Source organism: Neodiprion pinetum, chromosome 5 (genome assembly GCF_021155775.2).
Source record: "Neodiprion pinetum isolate iyNeoPine1 chromosome 5, iyNeoPine1.2, whole genome shotgun sequence".
NCBI classification, from domain to species: Eukaryota; Metazoa; Arthropoda; class Insecta; order Hymenoptera; family Diprionidae; genus Neodiprion; species Neodiprion pinetum.
The window spans coordinates 32,070,045-32,088,968 of NC_060236.1; the positions used below are offsets into that span (position 1 = coordinate 32,070,045).

General features: G+C 37.7%; 1 protein-coding gene across 2 annotated transcripts in view; it reads right to left on the bottom strand.

Moving 5' to 3' along the window:
* LOC124219151 (uncharacterized) overlaps positions 1-18,924 on the bottom strand; it is a 203,866-nt gene that overhangs the window by 120,904 nt on the left and 64,038 nt on the right. The gene's annotated exons all lie outside the window — the stretch shown is intronic.

An 18,924-nucleotide genomic window follows, 5' to 3' on the forward strand; every position in this document is an offset into this window, starting at 1 on the left:
AATTTGATAAATAGTAAACGTGGATTCATCCTATAATAAAATTATTTCAAAATATCAATTTTCGTCTGACCAAGCCCTCTCAAATGCACTGTAGGTATAATATAACAAAATTTGCATCGAACGATTGGCAATTCTCGAATTTGAAAATCGAAAAATTTTTTACTTCTGCATATTACATATTGCTAAAACCTCGAGTTGAATAAGACCTTCATATTTTTTCTCGTACACAATACCGATCCGAAAAGATTTCGTGCGTTGAAAATGATTGAAAAAATTTTTAACCAAAAAAATATCTGCAAAACGAAAAGACGAATCAATAAAAAAAAAATACGAAGGAAAAAAAAAATGCAGCTATCTGAAACGATTAATCACGTAAACGTGAATCGCCTGTAAATATTTTCCGAATCAAAATGAGAATTGGAATATATGTGGAGAATTGAAGAGCGGAAATTAAATGGGGCGAAATTTTTTTTTCTTCTCAAAATAAGTCGGTTTGGCTTACCGAGGATCGGCTGCCATCTCAAAATCGGGATTTAAATCGCCTCCATCATTTCAGTCCGTCCATATGCAATAACCCGGTATTCGGACGAGAGTCACGTACGTTCTTGACAGGCCTACCAAATTTAAAACCAACCAACGAATAAATTCACCATCGACTTCGGTCGATCGAAAGCGCGGCTCTGCGCGAATTCTTTTACCTTATATCGTATATTTTTTGCTCTCATTTTTACTCCGGTTTTATCCTCAGTTCGATACCTCAGCGTTATAAGGGGAAGGAATATTGAAGAGATTAAGAAAAAATAAGAATATAATAAAAAAAAAAAAAAAAAAAAAAACAAATGACTTTGACGGAACGATTGCGGGGTAAAAACGCAAGAAAGAAACGTACGGCGGAGCCGCGCGCTTCTCCCGCGAGAGAAAAGAAAATTGATGAAAAGAAATTGTATTTTTCGGCAAGCCATCTATGCCGGCAATTTTTAAGCTTCATGCATGAACTGAGCCGAGTGCCTGCTTTCGTAAATCGGATGTCAAACGGGGCGTGCGTATGACCAGCTCTGCGAATCAAATTAAGGATGTATCGAGTGTACAGTCTCTACAGAAAAGTGTTGAAACGGAATGGGTGAAAGCTTCGCGAGGATTTTGCCGAGCTGAATTTCATCAAAAAAATGTGTAATTGGTCTGAGAAAAAAAAAAAAAATTCTACCCTGTCAAAAACACCTGTTTTCATATAAACAGGTGTGAAAATCTATTTTCCGTTTAAATCAGCCTGAAGCGAAAAAAAAGAAAATTTGAGAAACGATACAAGATTTCCTAATTCTATATTCCTAATTTTTATCCGATTTAACAAAAAGATATTATTCGAACAATTTGATTCAACCCGACAGTCTTTAATTTCACTTCTCAAGTCTTGACATGGTTCTTTTTTCGTTACGATATTTTTTTCGACTCGACTTGTTCGAAACGAGAATACTTTCGTCATTTGGATTAAAAATTTTATCTGATGCGGTAAAAATTAAGTTCAATTTATCAAATTTTTCTAAGAGGTGCTTCACTAAAAAAAATTTCCCACGACGATTATAATATTGCATAATTATTTAGATTTTATATAGTGATTACGAGAGATTACTTCAGAAATAAATTTTACATTGATTAGGTAGTTTCTCACGATTTCTAAGATTTCGTATGATTTCTCATGATTACTCACGATTTCTAAGATTTCTCATGATTTCTCGTGATTGCTCACAATTTCTAAGATTTCTCGTGATTGCTCATGATTGCTCATGATTGCTCATGATTTCTCATGATTTCTCGCGATTTCTGAGATTTCAAACGATTTCTCATCGTTTCCGAGATTTCGTACGATTTTTCATGATTACTTACGATTTATAACATTTCGTATGATTTGTATTGATTTCTAAGATTTCGTGTGATTTCTCATGATTACTCACGATTTCTAAGATTTCTCATGATTTCTCGTGATTGCTCATGATTGCTCATGATTTCTCACGATTTCTCGCGATTTCTCAGATTTCAAACGATTTCTCATCGTTTCCGAGATTTCGTACGATTTCTCATGATTACTCAAGACTTATAACATTTCGTATGATTTCTATTGATTTCTAAGATTTCGTGTGATTTCTCATAAGTTCTGAGATTTCACACGATTCCTTGAGACTACCAAAAGATTTCTGTAATCCTAGACGATTTCTCATGACTACCGATGATTACTAATGCAGAATTTTATTTTAACATTAATAATTTCAGTTTCACCTCGGAGATGACGAAGTCATTTCGAATGATATTGACACGACGGTTACTCGAGCGATGAAAAATTTTTGCCCCAAACAAGTAATAAAGATCAGCTTCCGTAACAGGTTCGTATTCAAGTATAAATTTTTTTCTTCATCCCTATCCTCACTTGACTGTACGTCTAATACATCCTTAGGATTCGTTTCAGACCTTAATACGAAGAGCCGAGGCTGAGAGGTTGGTTCGCGTGTTGCGGGCGGCAGCGTTGCGTGTAATATACAAATCGAAAGGCGAATTGAAGGGCGGTAGCTGGTTCCCATAGGTGTTATGGCAGATCGATATTTCATCTCTCTCTGATCTTGATAGGCGGGCGATTCTTTTCGTGGCTCGACGGCATAAATAGGAGAAAATTTTCACCGCCTGCCACGAGTATGAAATTTGTTGGAAACACCCACAAAACAGCAGAGGTAGGAGAAAAAAAAAAAGAAGAAGAAGAAGAAAAAAGAAAATGTAAGGAATAAGCCGCACGCTCGGGATAAAACGCGATTCGTGTGATCGTGAAACGATATTGTTACGTGGTAAGACGCCGTCTTAAAAAGAGAGTTTTAAAAGTGGTAAATTTGATGCACGTATGCTACAAAAGAAGAAGAAGAAGAAAAAAAAAAGAAGGAAAATCGAGAGAGGAAGTGAGAGAGAATTACCTCGTGTTGAGTTTGAATTAATAACAAGGTGAAAAGTCCGCATAAAAGTTTGAAAACTGTTTGAGCTGACGTGGTATTCTCCTTCCTCCCTTCCTTCCTTCCTTCTTTCCTTCTTTCCTTACTTATTCCTCGCCACCCTTCTTCCGTTCTATTTTCACTCCTGCAGCTCTATAATCTTTTACCTTTCCTGTTTCTTCTTTTTCTTCTTTTACTATCCTCAAATTTCACCGCGGAAATCAGGACGCGAGAATCGTGGGTCCGAGAAATTGTTTACCAGCCTCATATATACCTATATATATATATATATATATATAAATACTAGATGCCGACCCCACTGGTATAATCAGTTAACTATGACAAATGGGGAAACATACATATATATAACAGATATATATACATATATATATATATATATATATTAACTCACGTTGCGGCGAATATTTTCCGCCAGTCTACAAATCAACGCTTCTTATTGTTGAACTTTTATTACAGAGGTTTTAGCTGATCCTCAGCAATTCACAAAAATAGCAAATCATGTAAGATCTCTTCTCTTTCAAGGATATTTAAATTTTCTTTTTTTCTATAAATAATAAGAATAAATTTTCTTAAATTCCGAACCACAATTTATCTCGGATATGGTTCACTAAAACTCCGCAATATTATTTTGTTTCAAGTTTTTATCAATCTTTGATTGGCTAATTTTTTATTTTTTTTTATTTTTGACAAATCATCGAGTTTTCCCAGAAGGCTTGAGAACCTCGATCAATTAACAAAAATTGTGTCGGGTAACCAAAAATTTGTGTACAAATTGATTGAAAAATGATTTTTTTACTAAACTTAGTTTGAATTATCATTCTCAGTGTATTATACATACAAATCAACGTTAATTCGATAAAACTCTCGATGAGACTTTTATTTAATTATTAACACAATCAATTTATCGCACGGCATACGTTAAATCGATCGTTTCTATTTATTGTAAATATCGGTTTTCCTCCTCAAAGGTCGAGTGAATTTTACAACTGCGTGTCGGATCGGAAGAATAATTTCTCAAATCTCGTCTTATCTCTTCTCTTAAATTCATCTCTACGCATGCATACAAAACTCAAAACTATTTCCGACCTATGTTCGCTTATAACTCCTGAACTACCGAACCGATTTTGATTCTTTCTTTTTTTTTTTTTTCAATGTATAACTACAACGTCTTACCAGAATTTAGTCTACGTTTCATAATAACCGGATCAACATTTTTTTTTAAATATAACGATATTTGTTAGCCAATTCGTACAGATAGTGGTTAGGCAAGATTAGGTTAGGTTAGGTTAGGTTAGGTTAAGTTGGGTCAAGTTGGTCAGCGTCAATTTTATTCAAAATATTCCTAACTCTGTGCAAAATTGCTTCATCAAAATAGAAGTTTCATTCGGTTACACCGAATATAGAAACGGATCGGCTGCTAGTACGCAATAAACAGTATTGTAATTTGAAAAAAACTAAATTCTCACCGCAAAAACAATCAAACAGAGAGCGAAGCGTGACTGAATCACCGTATTTCCCCCCATTAGTCAAAGTTGGCACGCATCAGTCACCCCTCAGTTCAGCACGCAGTGGTAAAGAGAGAACAGAAGGGAAGAGGTGAAACGGATGGATGGATGGATGGATGGGTGGAGAAGAGCGCGAGTTTCGGACGATGATTTTCTCTTCGTAACTGCTCACGTAGGTCTGGATGGTCGAAGGTGGTGGCGAACGGGTTTGTTTCTCGAGTTGCAAATGAGAAATCGATGATAGAGAGAGAGGGGGAGAGAGAGAGAGAGAGAGAGAGAGAGAAACGGGTTTATCAAAAGTCCTGGGACACTAGGATCCCCTAAGGACTATGCAACAAATACACAATATGGAAAATAAAGAAAAAAAAAAAAAAAGAAAGAAACAAAAAAAAAGAAAAAAGAAAAGTGCTAAAAAAATACAATACATCAATAAAAATAAAAATGGAAATAGAGACAAGAATAAAAGTAAAGATAAATAAAGTTAGGAATAAAATAGGTAAGTTGAACGGTAAAAAGAAAGGGTAGTTGACGAGAAAAAAAAAATTTTTAAATTTCAATAAGATAGTAAAAAATAAATAAATAATAAAAAAAAAAAAAAGTACAAAAGGACACCGAAAGAAATTTTATTGCAATATTTGCTTCTCCCCGTACACAAATGTACAATAAAATATAGCGTTTTAGTAACAATCGCGGTACAGTCGTGAAAAGTACAACAGTGAATAACGATATGCACAACATTTATAACAATGTTTCAAAGGTCATATGGTAATTCTTGCTTGTCAAGATAATATTGATACATATAGAAATAATATAACGTCCTATTATTCTAGGAATGTTTATCATTGTACCTCGTTTGTCCCTAAAATCCTATGCGGAAAACCAAATATTGCAATAAAATTTCTTTCAGTGTAAATATAACCCCAAAAATGTCAAACATACAGCTAAAACTACAGGTAGTACATGTATAAGGCTTAAAATTTTTGTTTTTGATATGGTCTCAGAGAGAGAGAGAGAGAGAGAGAGAGAGAGAGAGAGAGGAGTTTATGCCGTGAAAAAAAAAAAAAAAAAAACCTTTGGCAGTGCAAGGTAGTTGAGTAGAAAAAAAGAGAAAAATTAAATGATAATATGACGAAAACGGAGTAAACCTTAAAATAAATCACAACTACTGATTACGATTCAAGGTCCGAGTGTGTGCGTATATATTGTATATATGGTGAATAGGAGAGAGAAAGAGGGGGTAGCTCAGCGTCAAAACCGAAACCCAAGCTCACCGGGGGCCCAAAAATTCTGGGACATCGGGGAGACGGCATTGTGCATACGGTGGGTGAAATGATTGTGGATCGCTCGGAGGCGGCGCGGATTAATCAAATTATACGTGATGAATTAAAACGTATTAGGGGGGTTGGCAACCCTGGGGATGCGCGCCGACGGTGATCCGGGAGGGCGTGATTCATCACGCTTGTGTCACGCCTATAACCGGCAGTATCAATGATAATAAATCTTTGTCAAAGTTGTATTTCCTTCGCGCGTTTACCCGGAAACCCGGAGCAACCCTTTACACGCCGGAAGTTACGCATGCTAAATAATGATGATCCAGGCGAGATGATGACGTGCGACTTGAAACTTACGCGGTACCGCAGCCGGCCTGACCAAGTGACCCGAGTCACCTCTTATGAATTATAATATACCTTGTATACCTCCGACTACCTTGTGTACCATTTCATTATACATACGATGGGAAAAAGTTCGACCCGCACTGCCACGCGGCTCGACGTGACTGATGACCCAGAGATACATTTTCCATGGTGTATAATGTATGTATAATGTACATGTGGATGCGGATGGTCGAGAAGATCAACGAGTTATTAATTCTTTTTTGACGTAACGGTTGTAATGATCTCCAAAGAGAGAGAGAGAGAGAGAGAGAGAGAGAGAGAGAGAGAGAGAGGGGGGGGGGGAGTTTATTCGCCCTGGGACAAGTCTCATCAGGCTGTACGGGTACGCAACAAATTACAATAAAGTCAACAACAGGATTGAAACTAAAGTTAGAAAAGATGCGAAAAGAAGAGAGTTAAATGATGAAAATAAATAAAAGAAACAAAACAACAATGTACGTGTACAAGAATATAACGATGGTGAAAGTAATGAAAATAAATAGATAAGTTGGAAAATGAGTAGAGCGAATGAATACGCAAATGGATAAGTAAATGGGTAAAAATACGTAAAGATAGAAAAAGAACAGGTGAAAGTAAAAGTAAGATTAGTTGAGAAGGAAGAGAATTGACAAAGCAATTGGTACGAGTGTAAAAGTGTTAGAATAGAATGACGGAGATGGAATGAATGGAATAAAGAAAGAAAAAGCTCTGTCAGCACCAAAAATCTCATTTGAAATGAACAAAACAGATTTTGGAGTACCCGTAAGTTCTGTTTTACATTTATCTTTATAATTATCCTTCTGAGATTTACAAATTTCATACGAGTATATTATTTTTGCAAGGTTTGTTTAAGAAAGAAATTCGAATCTCGTTGAAACCCCAGCTACTGTTCTTTTATATTTCAATTAAAAAAAAAAAAAGAACGAATCATCAGGTCTGAAAATATTTACCCGCAGTTTTGAAATATATATATATATACATATATATATGCATCGTTCCATTTTCCAATTTCAAGATAAATGCAATGTGAACTGTAGGATTATTTTTTAGTTTTTTTTTTTTTTATCCTAATTGTAGAAAGCTAAACAGATCCATTAGTCGCGTTGAAGTTAAATAATCCCTTTTAATCTATGGCTGATATTATACGCTTGCCGATGTATTTGATACGTCAAGGTAAATTAATCGACTATGTAATACTTTAATCGTTCGAGCCCCGGGTGAAAATTCAAAGATAAATCTATGCATATTTCATTCAACCGATAGACAAGATCGTCACGGATAACGATAAGCAAATAATCGCGGGGAAATATTTTTTTTTCTCTCGTCGGTTTAAAAAAGAATTTCAACCACCGGCAGGGTTTGACATTTTACGTGAAAAATAAGCGGTGAGGTGAAAAAAAGAGGCTATTCCAGGGATCTCAAGCGGGGGATGGATTTTTATTATTCTTCATTCTCGCTCATTCTTTGCTTTATCCGCAACAGGATCGTTTTTGATAACCTCCCCCCCAACTCCGCAGGACCGTACAACGCGAGGGTAATTGGTATTTGATTAATCGATTCTTCTGTTCGCGGGCGCGAAAGAACCCGCCGAGGTTCGTTTGACGTCCGTCGACACAGTCGAAGACCCTTAATAAATTTATCGCGTTCGCAAGTATCAATCGAACACCCCCGTCAATAGCCCGAAACACCGAGGGCGAAGAGGTCCGATTCTTGAAATGTATATAAAAAAAAAAAAAAAAACAAAAAAAGAACGACGAAAAGCTGCGCCCAATTTATTCGGAGCTTTTTGAAACGTTCGTTCTGCCCATTGTTTTCACCATCGGAGATCGAGAAACGCGACGCTAACTTTCTTTGACTAATTAGTTACCTTTTTTTCTTTTTTCTCTTCTTTCTCACCGACCTTCTTCGCTCATTCTTCACCGTTTGTGTAATATTTTATCAACACAGTTACGGTAAACAGGAGCCTCACTCTCTCTCTCTCTCTCTCTCTCTCTCTCTCTACTTCTTCGTCTTCTTCTTCTTCTTCATCTCGTCTTCGTTTCTTCGCACACTTGAACAAAGTTCCTCATTACGTCTCGTTGCGAAGAGACTACAAGGTCCTCGACATCGTAGCAAAGAGAGAGAGAGAGAGAGAGAGAGAGAGAGAGAGAGAGAGAGAGAGAAGGAAAAGAAGAGAAAATGATGAAAAAATTTACAGCGATCAAAAGGAAAGCAATTGCGTAATTGCCGGACTTTGAACAATTCAGGTGATACGTTTCTCGAGTCCTTTCCTCTTTTGCAGATGGCGAGGAGATTCGATACAGCATCTCACTTTTTGTAGCAATTTACATCACTCGACGTAACTTCGTCGATCTTATTCCTCGTTATTTTCGGTCGAGGATCATCAGAGAGACCCGTCACGTCAAAGAGCGTCTGTATAATAAGTTCCTACAACTTGTTACATCTAACACGTTGTTGTCAAATTTGCGTCACAAGGGAAGAAATACTCGAAAAGTATGGTTGAGATATCGTTTTCGGTGAAACTAAACGGCATAAAGCATCCCAGAATTCTTTATATTGAATTCTGTACGGTTTCAACAAAGTCACTACACTTCTCTCCGGAAATCCTGTTGTCAAATTTACCTCCCAAGGGAAAAAAAAACTCGAAGAATACGGTTGAAATTATCGTTTCCGGTGAAACTAAACGGCGTAAAGCTTCGCAGATTCGTCGATATTGAATTCCGTGCGGTTTCAACGAAGTCACTACACTTCTCTCCCAAAATCCTGTTGTCAAATTTACCTCCCAAGGGAAAAAAAAACTCGAAGAATACGGTTGAAATTATCGTTTCCGGTGAAACTAAACGGCGTAAAGCTTCGCAGATTCGTCGATATTGAATTCCGTGCGGTTTCAACGAAGTCACTACACTTCTCTCCCAAAATCCTGTTGTCAAATTTACCTCCCAAGGGAAAAAAAAACTCGAAGAATACGGTTGAAATTATCGTTTCCGGTGAAACTAAACGGCGTAAAGCTTCGCAGATTCGTCGATATTGAATTTCGTACAGTTTCAACGAAATAACTACACTTGAAATCCTATAGTCCAATTTACCTCCCAAGGGAAGAAAAACTCTAAAAGTATGGTTGAGACATCGTTATCGATGCAACTACTTGGCACAAAGCATCGCAGATTCGTCGATATTGAATTCCGTACAGTTTCACTGAAATCACTGTACTTTTTTCCGAAAATCCTGAATCCAAGGAGCACGTATAGCCTCGACAAAGAACTCGATGCGCGTGTTTTTCAGTCCCCAGTGAACCCGGCTTCGACTCAACTCAGAGATCATAATGCGAACGTTTTCCGAGTGTGGGGAAATAAATCTTTATTCCCTATTATGATGTGAGTCGGTTGTCGCTATCGTGCAGCAGGCACGGTAATGTACCGGGGATAAGCTGGCGTTTTGACCGGGTTCCAGTCCCCTAGCGAAACAAAGGGACGAAGGGGTTGTAAGCGATGAGGGATGAACCTTACTCATTGTCAGTATTATAGCCGGAGAAAATTTCCGACCCTGCGCCACCGGCTCAACTCGCAACGTTATGGGCAAAGGGCGGAGATACCTAGGCGAGTTATACGATTAATCTTATACAATTAGCGTCAAGGAGTAACAAACAGCTGCAGCTCGCGCCTCGAGTAATTTAAGAACTTTTTAATTCGTCAGTTTCTTTCTCACTTCCTTCTCTTTTTTTTTTTTTGTTTTGTGTTTCGCTTTTTTCTTTCTCTTCCTTTTCTCCATTGAAAACTTCGTCAAGTGGGTGTAAATGAAACGGAGAAAGAGAGTGAAAGTAAGCAGACGTCGCGGCCAGTCGTCAGAGCGGAACTTGAATTATTTATTCATCGCGTTCTTTTTCTATCTTTTCACTTTTTCTCAACCACGTTGATGAAAGACAAGTACATTGTAATTCTAGTTTATAAAATTATTTGCTAAAGAGTGGTTTCAACTCCATTCAATTCCGTTCATCGATTGCCGCGAAGTTCCGAAACATAACCTCAACTCTGCCCTTAGAAATTGTATATTTCTTTAAAATATCCGTCAATCCAATGGGTTTTCATGATATTTAGAATCATCGTCACTTCTGACATATCGGTCTCATTTTTCTTGGGAATCCAACTTGCTGACGGACATGAAAATTGTTTTCAATCAAGGCTCTTCGGAAGCGAGTGTGCTGCCAGATAGCGTGTAAAAAAAATTCCAACCTTTGAGTTCTTTTACCCTCATAAATCCGTCAGTAGACTCTGAAATTTCGTCGGTAAATAACGTATTCAAGACTTTCTATAAAATCGGTCACTTGTAGAAGATACATTTTTTAGACGGTTGATTTTGTCTAAGAACCGTCCGAAAATCCCTAGAATCGAAAACTACCAACCGAAATAGAATCAAAAAAAAAAAAAAAAGACCAAGTATTTTTTCGATCAGCACCAACAGAATTTCACACTCGAGTCTTGAGGCCCTTGGTGTGTAAACACAATTTTGACGGTTCGTATTGAGGAGATACACATACAGCGAGTGATCCACGGTTCTCGACGTAGGGAAAGATATTTGCCGAGGGGTTCGGAGCCGCTGGAAACGGAAACAAATCGTGGAAAATCTTTTCGACAAGGTCAACGAGCTTGTGTGCAGACGCACTTGGCTCCGCGGAATTGATTCGGTGTCATGAAATCGCTTATATAGCTCTATATGCGCAGGTCATTCCACGCTATCGTATCCGGTCAGCGTCCCGCGAGCTTGGAATGGCCTCGGTTGGCGTAAGGTATTGCTTCCGGAAGTACGTCACGGCTGAAAGCCCAGCGGACGAACCTCCGCAACCCGGTGAGAACCCTCAGCCTTCGCTTCCGTCGGCACAGCTGTGCACGACGGAAAACGAGGATGAGCCTTACCCGTTTTCACCCTTCCTCAACGTATCTGAGCTCGCCTGTTCTGCCGTGGCTATTCGACGTCTTGTTCGTCTTCGATTCGCGGTTTATTGGCGAGCTTTTCATTCGACCGTTCGTTTTGGTTTTTGTTTTTTTGTCCAATCGCGTTTCAGCTCGATTGCTTTATTTGTAACTTGGTGGTTCGTTCGATCATTTATCGCTCAATATTTTTCGTTTACAGCTAAAGTTCACTGTTTCGTTTGTATTGTCGGTTGAAATTAATTTTGGTGAATTTTATTGATTAGATATATTTTTAAGCGCATCGCATCAAGTTCGTTTGATTGACAATTCGTTCATTCGCTCAGCCACCATTCATTCATTCATTCATTGATTCATTCCCTCGTTCGTTCGTTCATTGAAGGCTCGCTTGTTCATTTGTTCATTCTTTCATTAATTCATTCACTCACTCACTGATTCACTCATTCATTCATACATTCATTCATCCAATCATTCGTTCGTCCTTTTATCCATTCATTCGTTTGTTCATTTATTAGATCGCATTCATTCATTCGTACCGACTCGCCGAATAATTTGAACATATCAATCGAAACGAACAGAACAAAAAGGCGTTCTAAAAGCACGAAGGAAACGTTTCCGGTACCTACGAAAAAATTCGCCACTGTGTTGAAAGGGCAGGATATATCCAAGAATCGATGTAATACCATATACCACAAGTATTCATCTATGACACATCCGGGATACTTGTTACGTGTAAGACGTCACTTCGGTCGTTTATTATAGGTATAGAAATCACTCGTGGTTACGATGAACAAATCGTACCTAACGATCAGAGACATGACCGCGATATTGAAACGAAAAAAAATCGAACAAACGGACCAAAAAATGTCCATCAACTCGGTCGGATCGTCGAACGAAGCAGATGAAGAGAGTAAAAGCATTCGATCAATCCAAACCCCTATATTCCCCCAACCACCACCCTCAACTATTCGCCATTCACCTCTCGCAAACCATAATAGAAGTACACCAAGTTGAAGAAGAAGAGAGGGTGGGGGGGTTGAGAAATGTTCATTGGGTTTGGCTTCCCGTGTCATGGCTCTTAATGTCTCGAGTTACGTGGTAGTTGAAGCTCTCTCTGTTACCACCCACCCTCAAGGATGGTTACCAACCCCTCGTTTCTCTGCCCCTATCTTCTCCTCGCCGCGATTCATGCCCTATCGATTTCCTCCTTTTTCTTATTCTTCTTTTACAACCCCGCCGATTGATCGCTCCGGCACTATCTGCCTATGTGGAAGATAGTGCGAGTATGGTCGGACGGTACGCTGCGGGTTACAGGTGGAACACAATATCCTGATAAAAGGACGCGCGTTTCACCGTTCCACCGTTTGCGAATGATCGATGCGAGTCTTAGATAGCGGAACTCTTCTTCCCGTTATCCAGGGGTCAAAATAAAGGCCGACAGGAATCTGTCCAACATTTTTTTTTTTTTTTTTTTTGCCAAACGAAACGGTCAAGCTTCTGCCTCAACTTTAAACGAATCGCTTGTAGATCGATTCGTCGAAAACTTGCGTTTCTCATAACATGACAAATATTCCGAGGAAATTTCTTCAGTTTTCAATAAATGTACATTTTTTAAAATACAGAATCACCTCCAACCATTTTCAAACGATATTTCGTCAACGAATGAACGGATTCTCAGATGTTTTTGGTCTCAATCGATGAACTTTCATTCGCTTACAAGTGATCGCGTTTCGACTTTTCATTCGTTGGATCGTTTTTGAAATATTTGAATAACGACATCAGAAAAGGAATAAAATTTTTGTCTCAATTAAGGCGGTTCTCCTCAATTCTTTGGAATTGATCGATTTTTGGTTCTCATCGGTCGGCTAATTTTTTTGATTAATATTTCCGAATAGCAAAATTCGAAAAAAAAAAAAAACAAATCAAATGGTATCTAGAGAACGGATCAACGTATTTTCATGATTTATGAAATGACGGACGCAGCTCTCGTTGATTCAGAACTGGAAAGATTTTGCATTCGTTTGTTTCTAGTGGTCCTCGACTTTTTTTTAATAAAAATATTAGACGAAAAGAAGACAACGGTCTATCGAGGAGACGGATTATTCGCGAAAAAAGACGGACAGACGGATACATAGATAGACGATAAATAGATAGACAGTAGAAACAGAAATAGGTAAATGGAACAAAAAATGGGGAAAAAACAAAGACACAACAATAAATAAGAAAAAGTATTGACAAGTTAAAAAATAATCAATAAACAAGCAAACGAGTAACGAGGTAAGAATATGAGCAAGAATATCAAAAGAATAGGTAACAGTAAAATAAGATTAATTAGTCCAGAAAAATTCGTAAAACAATTGGTCAGGTGTGCAAAACGAGAACATTTTCGCGTACGACAAAAAAAAAAAACAGAGAAAAGAGAAAAGAAAAGAAATAAAGTAAATACGGGACGTCGACGACCTTTGGACGAGGTGAGGGTGGGGGGGGGGGGGGGGGGGAGGTGGCAAAATTTCTTACGGGGTAGGGGAATTACGTGGCAAGTTCGATAGCATCGTTTCGTTCTGTCTCTGAGCCCCCCGATGTATAAATCCGTAAACCGATGGAGTATGAGGAATACGAAGCCTGTAAGGGATGCCTCCGTTAGAGTGCATTAAATATGTACAGACATCAATCATTCCCTGGCCGACCAGCGGAGGGGAGAAGAAAGACCGAGAATGAGGAATAAAGAGAGTGAAAAAAAAAAAAAAAAAAAGCAGACAACGAAAAAGAGGGAAAAAAATAACAGGGGGAGCAAACAGAAACTGAACTTTGATTCGTTCGGCTATCTTTCCGCACATGCTACGCGTATATCTGTAATATGTATATGTATATATATATATATATATATATATATATGTATGTATTATATACACACGCTGCAGTAATCAGAGAATCAAATATTCCTCGAACATCAATATAATACAAAATTCTATCAGGAGATACCGTCTCAGGCTCGTATTTTTCGTCTCTTTTACTGCCTACAGTTTTCCACCCCCTCCATTCCACCCCTTGTAGATTCTTTTATTATTTCAAACTTATTTCGTACTACCCTCGTAGTAACCCGACTCACGCTGTCGGATTTCCATCGAATTCCATCAAATTCCGCACCCTTTTACCTCTCACAGTTTTTTCGCGAACGCATTTTTGCACACGGTCTTCTTCTCGTTGTTGCCACGTTTTCCTTATTACTTTTTTTTTTTTTTTTCTTTCTTTCTTTCTCTTTTTCTTTCTTTTTCCACCCTCCCAGGGTGAAAATCAACCTTCTCGCTGTTCGATATTTCGAATTTCAATCACCGTGAACGTTTTTTTTTTTATCATCCCGGCACCGCGAAGCGAAAATGAAGATAAATCGTCCGAGTCCTCGAATATCACGTCGATGAAGGTAGAAACAGGGATTCGTAATTTTGATCGAATCACGTTACCGAATATCAATATGTATTTTCATACCGGCTAATCGAGACTTTTTCAACCGCTTAGCCGCAACAATATATTTATGTATAATATATCTGTGTACAATGTAGAATACATGTATCTACCTACAGGATACTTGTTGCTTCGTCGAGTCTTTCATGCGCAACGTTACAAACATGCATGTATTACATATATATGGGGAATTCCATGCGAACCCAAACCTAACTGTATCTGATTTTGTTTAAATAATTTTCTGCAATTGTCCCGACTTTGATACATGACCCTGAATTCTTTGCAGATTTTTTTTTATTCAACCGGTTAATTATTTACAAGTATCGAAAGTTATTCTGAAAAGAATCTATTTTAAACTTCTCAAAAACTATATTTCATTTTACAAACATTTCAAGACCGGACCCATGATGGGCCCGTTTGTTTCCATTTTTTTTTTTTTTTTTCTCCAGCTCTTGTCATTTTTTTGAACAACAATATTATCAAAATCAAAATTTTGATTTTTCACTCGGAACATTTTTATACCAGTTTCGGTATAAAGCTGATAAATAAAACTGAATATGCCAACAAAAATATGCAAAGATCGATCCATAATAGACAATTGCAGAAAAAATTTTGAACGAAATCTAAAATAGCGAGGGTCAAACGTTGGTCGGATTCGCATGGAATCACCCATATATTATATACGTACACATATCAATCGACGCTGATTTTATTACCAGATTTAACAACTGTCTAATAATTCCGTGTTATATCGGTATAATTGTCAAAATCAAAACGATTATAAATTTTTCACAACAGATACCCAGACGAGATAATAACATTACAAAATGTGTGACTAATGATTTCCGTTCTCTATAAAATAATCAGACCAATCACTGGTGGATGTGTTTTGAAGTGAATATTTTTTTTTCTACGTTCTACTTTCTCGCTTTTGTTTTTTCTTCATTGTAAAAAAAAAAAATGTCACCTGAGGCTGACAATATAATTAATATCGCACGGTGCGAGTTATGTCACCATCCCGTTTTCCGTATACCTTCTCTGATTAACTGTGCAAATTAATTCCTCGACATTTTTCTCTCCTTCACGTTTATTAAGTTTGAAAAAAAAAAAGAAAAATTTCTCCTCTCTTTTCCACTTTACTCGTCCAACTTGACGATTATTCTTCATTCGTCACCACATAACATTCATTTCTGTTACGTATACCCAGATATTCGTGATTTCGTTATCATCATCAGACATTCTGGGGTATTTTTATTTCTTTCCTCTTCACATCGATGCTTTGTTTTTCGTCGAACGGAGATTCCCGCCAAATGTTTACAACACGGAACGATATGTACCGTAATAATCTCTGGAATGTTAAAAATCAACTGCGCATGCGCGAGTTTTATCGGCAGGCTGACCATCCCGAGTTTCAGCTGTCAAACTCTGTCTCTGCCGGCGCGGCGTTGTAGTTGATACGAATTTTCGAGGTTAGAATCTCAAACAACTGAGATAGAGACTCGGAAAGGTTTGGAAAGCGTTTGTTATTGGATCGGAAAGTTGATTCTTCAAAGAACGGTCGTAATTTAATGCTTGCGCTCTTTGAAAATTCAAACGTACACATTTTGCGTAGGTTGGCACGCCTGCATCGCAAGACGAAAATACCAATGAGATTCAATTATTTGGCGCATGCGCGGTTGATTTTCAAGTTTCAAGAGACTGTCCCGGTACATATATATATACATACATAACTGGGAATTATTACCCGATACGGAAGCAAGATTGTCGCAAATTTCACCCTCCACTTCTACATCGCGACCACCCACGTTTACACATATAGCTGTATATTTTCTAGCTGTATCGTGTCTGTAGGAACGGCTTGTCGTTGCCCTACCTAAAATATATTGCGAGACACGTGATCGTGCACTGATACGTTATACGTATACGTATGTACGAGCGAGTTTGTGTAACGTGTAGGAAATGCATGCGTAGTATTTGAACATGGTGAGCAACGTGCACGGGATATTATTATTACTACATCCGTATACCTCACGAATAGTGATAAGACCTGTCTGCCCGCCTACACGCGAAATCTGAATACGGTTTAATTAGAACTCGAGTTACAGACGAATTTCCACCTACGTACCGTATTTACGTATGGTTGTAATTCATATTCTGTAACCACGGGAAACCAAAATGATGATTTTAGGATATAATTACGAATTGATCGAGGAAAGAATTACAATTATATGCGTTTATATTTACAATACGACCCGATCTGTTTGAACGTTGAAATATATTCTCTGAACGTTGTTTTGCAATTTTTGTTTTCACTTTGTGCGAACCTAAGCTACGTTTATGACACTCGCTATTTTTCATTTTGTTCAAAGAAATTTCCCGCAATCGTTCCAACTCCAAAACAGTGGCCTGAATTTTTTCACTTTTTTTATTCAACTGGTTAATTATTTATAAATATTGAGAGTGATTTTGAAGGCAAGACCTGTTTTCACAATTTTCAAAAACTTCTCTGTAAACTTTATATTCTTTTTCAAAAATTTCAAAAACAGACCAATGATTGGCTGATTTTTTAAACATTTTTGTCCTACAATTGGAACACTTATTTTTTTTCCACAAACCAGAACATTGTTTAAACGGTTTGAAAATTGAAAAAAAAAATTCTAAAAACTTCTATTTTTTCACTCAGAACATTTTTAGACCGGTTTCGTTATGAAATTGATAAAAAAAAAAAACAGTTGCACGCGCCAAAAAAATAGTCAAAAATCGCTCCCTGATGGAACAGGTCTAGAAATATTCTAAATGAAAAATACAAGTTTTGAGAATTTATCGGGAACTTGCGAAACTATTGAAACAACGTTTTAGTTATCCAGAAAAATTGACAGTGCAGAAAAAATCCGGCCTTGAATTGTTTGGAATATAAAATACAGTTTCTAAACGTGTATTTGAGGACTTGAAAAAAAGTTTCTTCTCAAAGTCACTTTGAATATTGACAAACAGTTGAGCAGTTTGATAAAAAATCTGAAAAAATTCGGTGTACCGTTTCAAGAGTTGGTAGAATCGCAGAAATTTTTTTTCAAGCAAAATGAGCAATGTCGAGAGTCAGACGTTGATCACGTTCGTACGGAATGGCCCGTACATACGGAAGTGAGATGCGATCGGGAAAAAGAACAACGCGGTGATAAAAAAGAAAAAAAAAACAAAAAGATGAAAAAAACCCGAGCACAAGAAGAAGAAGACGAAGAAGTGAGAAAGAAAAATGGATAAACCGGTGGTAGGGGAAAGTGGCAGGATGGAGATGAAGAAAAGAGAGGAGAAAAGTTCCTCCGCGCTAATGAAACTCATATTTCTCGTAATATCATCCCCATTTCGCTTTCGGGGTCATTCTTGCAGTAGCATAAGCGGTATAAGCAGCCTCGGCTCGAAGAGACTCCGAGGCTTTTGCTTCGCTGCTGACGAAGATGGTAACACCGACTTCCTTTCGCGCCCGAGGTTATTAAGAATTATGACGAGCCATCTGGATTCGTTATTCTTTCATTATCGGGTCGGTTTATTTTATAAGCAGCAGCAGCAGCCACGACGACTCGCCCCCAATTTTTTCACCCCCAGTTTCTACCGCACCGTCAATTTTCACCCACCCCCAAAAATCTGTCACTAACTAATCCCCCTTTTCCGATCATCCGTCAATTTCACTTCCGCGTGCAATAAGATTTTGTCCAGAATGGAAAAAACCTCGTCTGTGATACCCGTCAAATATTGTACGATTGAGAAAAAAAAAAAACAAGAAGAAATTATTCTCATATCGTGTACAGATACGTCGATAATCACAATTTCATCGATCGAAGAACAAACGGGATATTACAAAGTCGTCGCGTACGAGAAAAGAGATGAAACAAAAAAATATTGACGACCAAAAAAATTAAAATATAAATAAAGAAAGAAAATAAGAAAAATGTGCATGCAATTAGGAAGTTCATTCGAATGAATTATGGAAGTTTGATAATCGCGGAGAGCCTTCTTCGAACACTCGCCGTCTCGACAAACGAGTTTTCAATTTGATTTACACACAAACGAGTTTTCCCCACGCAAGTGTCGTGAAAATTTTCAACAGTCGTCTGTCGTTATTAAAATTAGAAACCATCGTCCTTATTTTTTATTTATTTATTCATTTATTTATTTTTTCTCTTTCCGATCGACAGAATATTCACCGACAATTTTTATTCGAAATTCCAACTTCTCAACAATTCGGTATTATTTGTGTATTCACGATCGTCGCAGGTATCTCAATCAGTGTCAACGGTTATCGGGCATAGCTCGGATGAATTATTGATCAATCGAAGACAGTGATATCACGACTATGGCGGCGGAAATAGTAGCAGATAAGATAAGCGATACG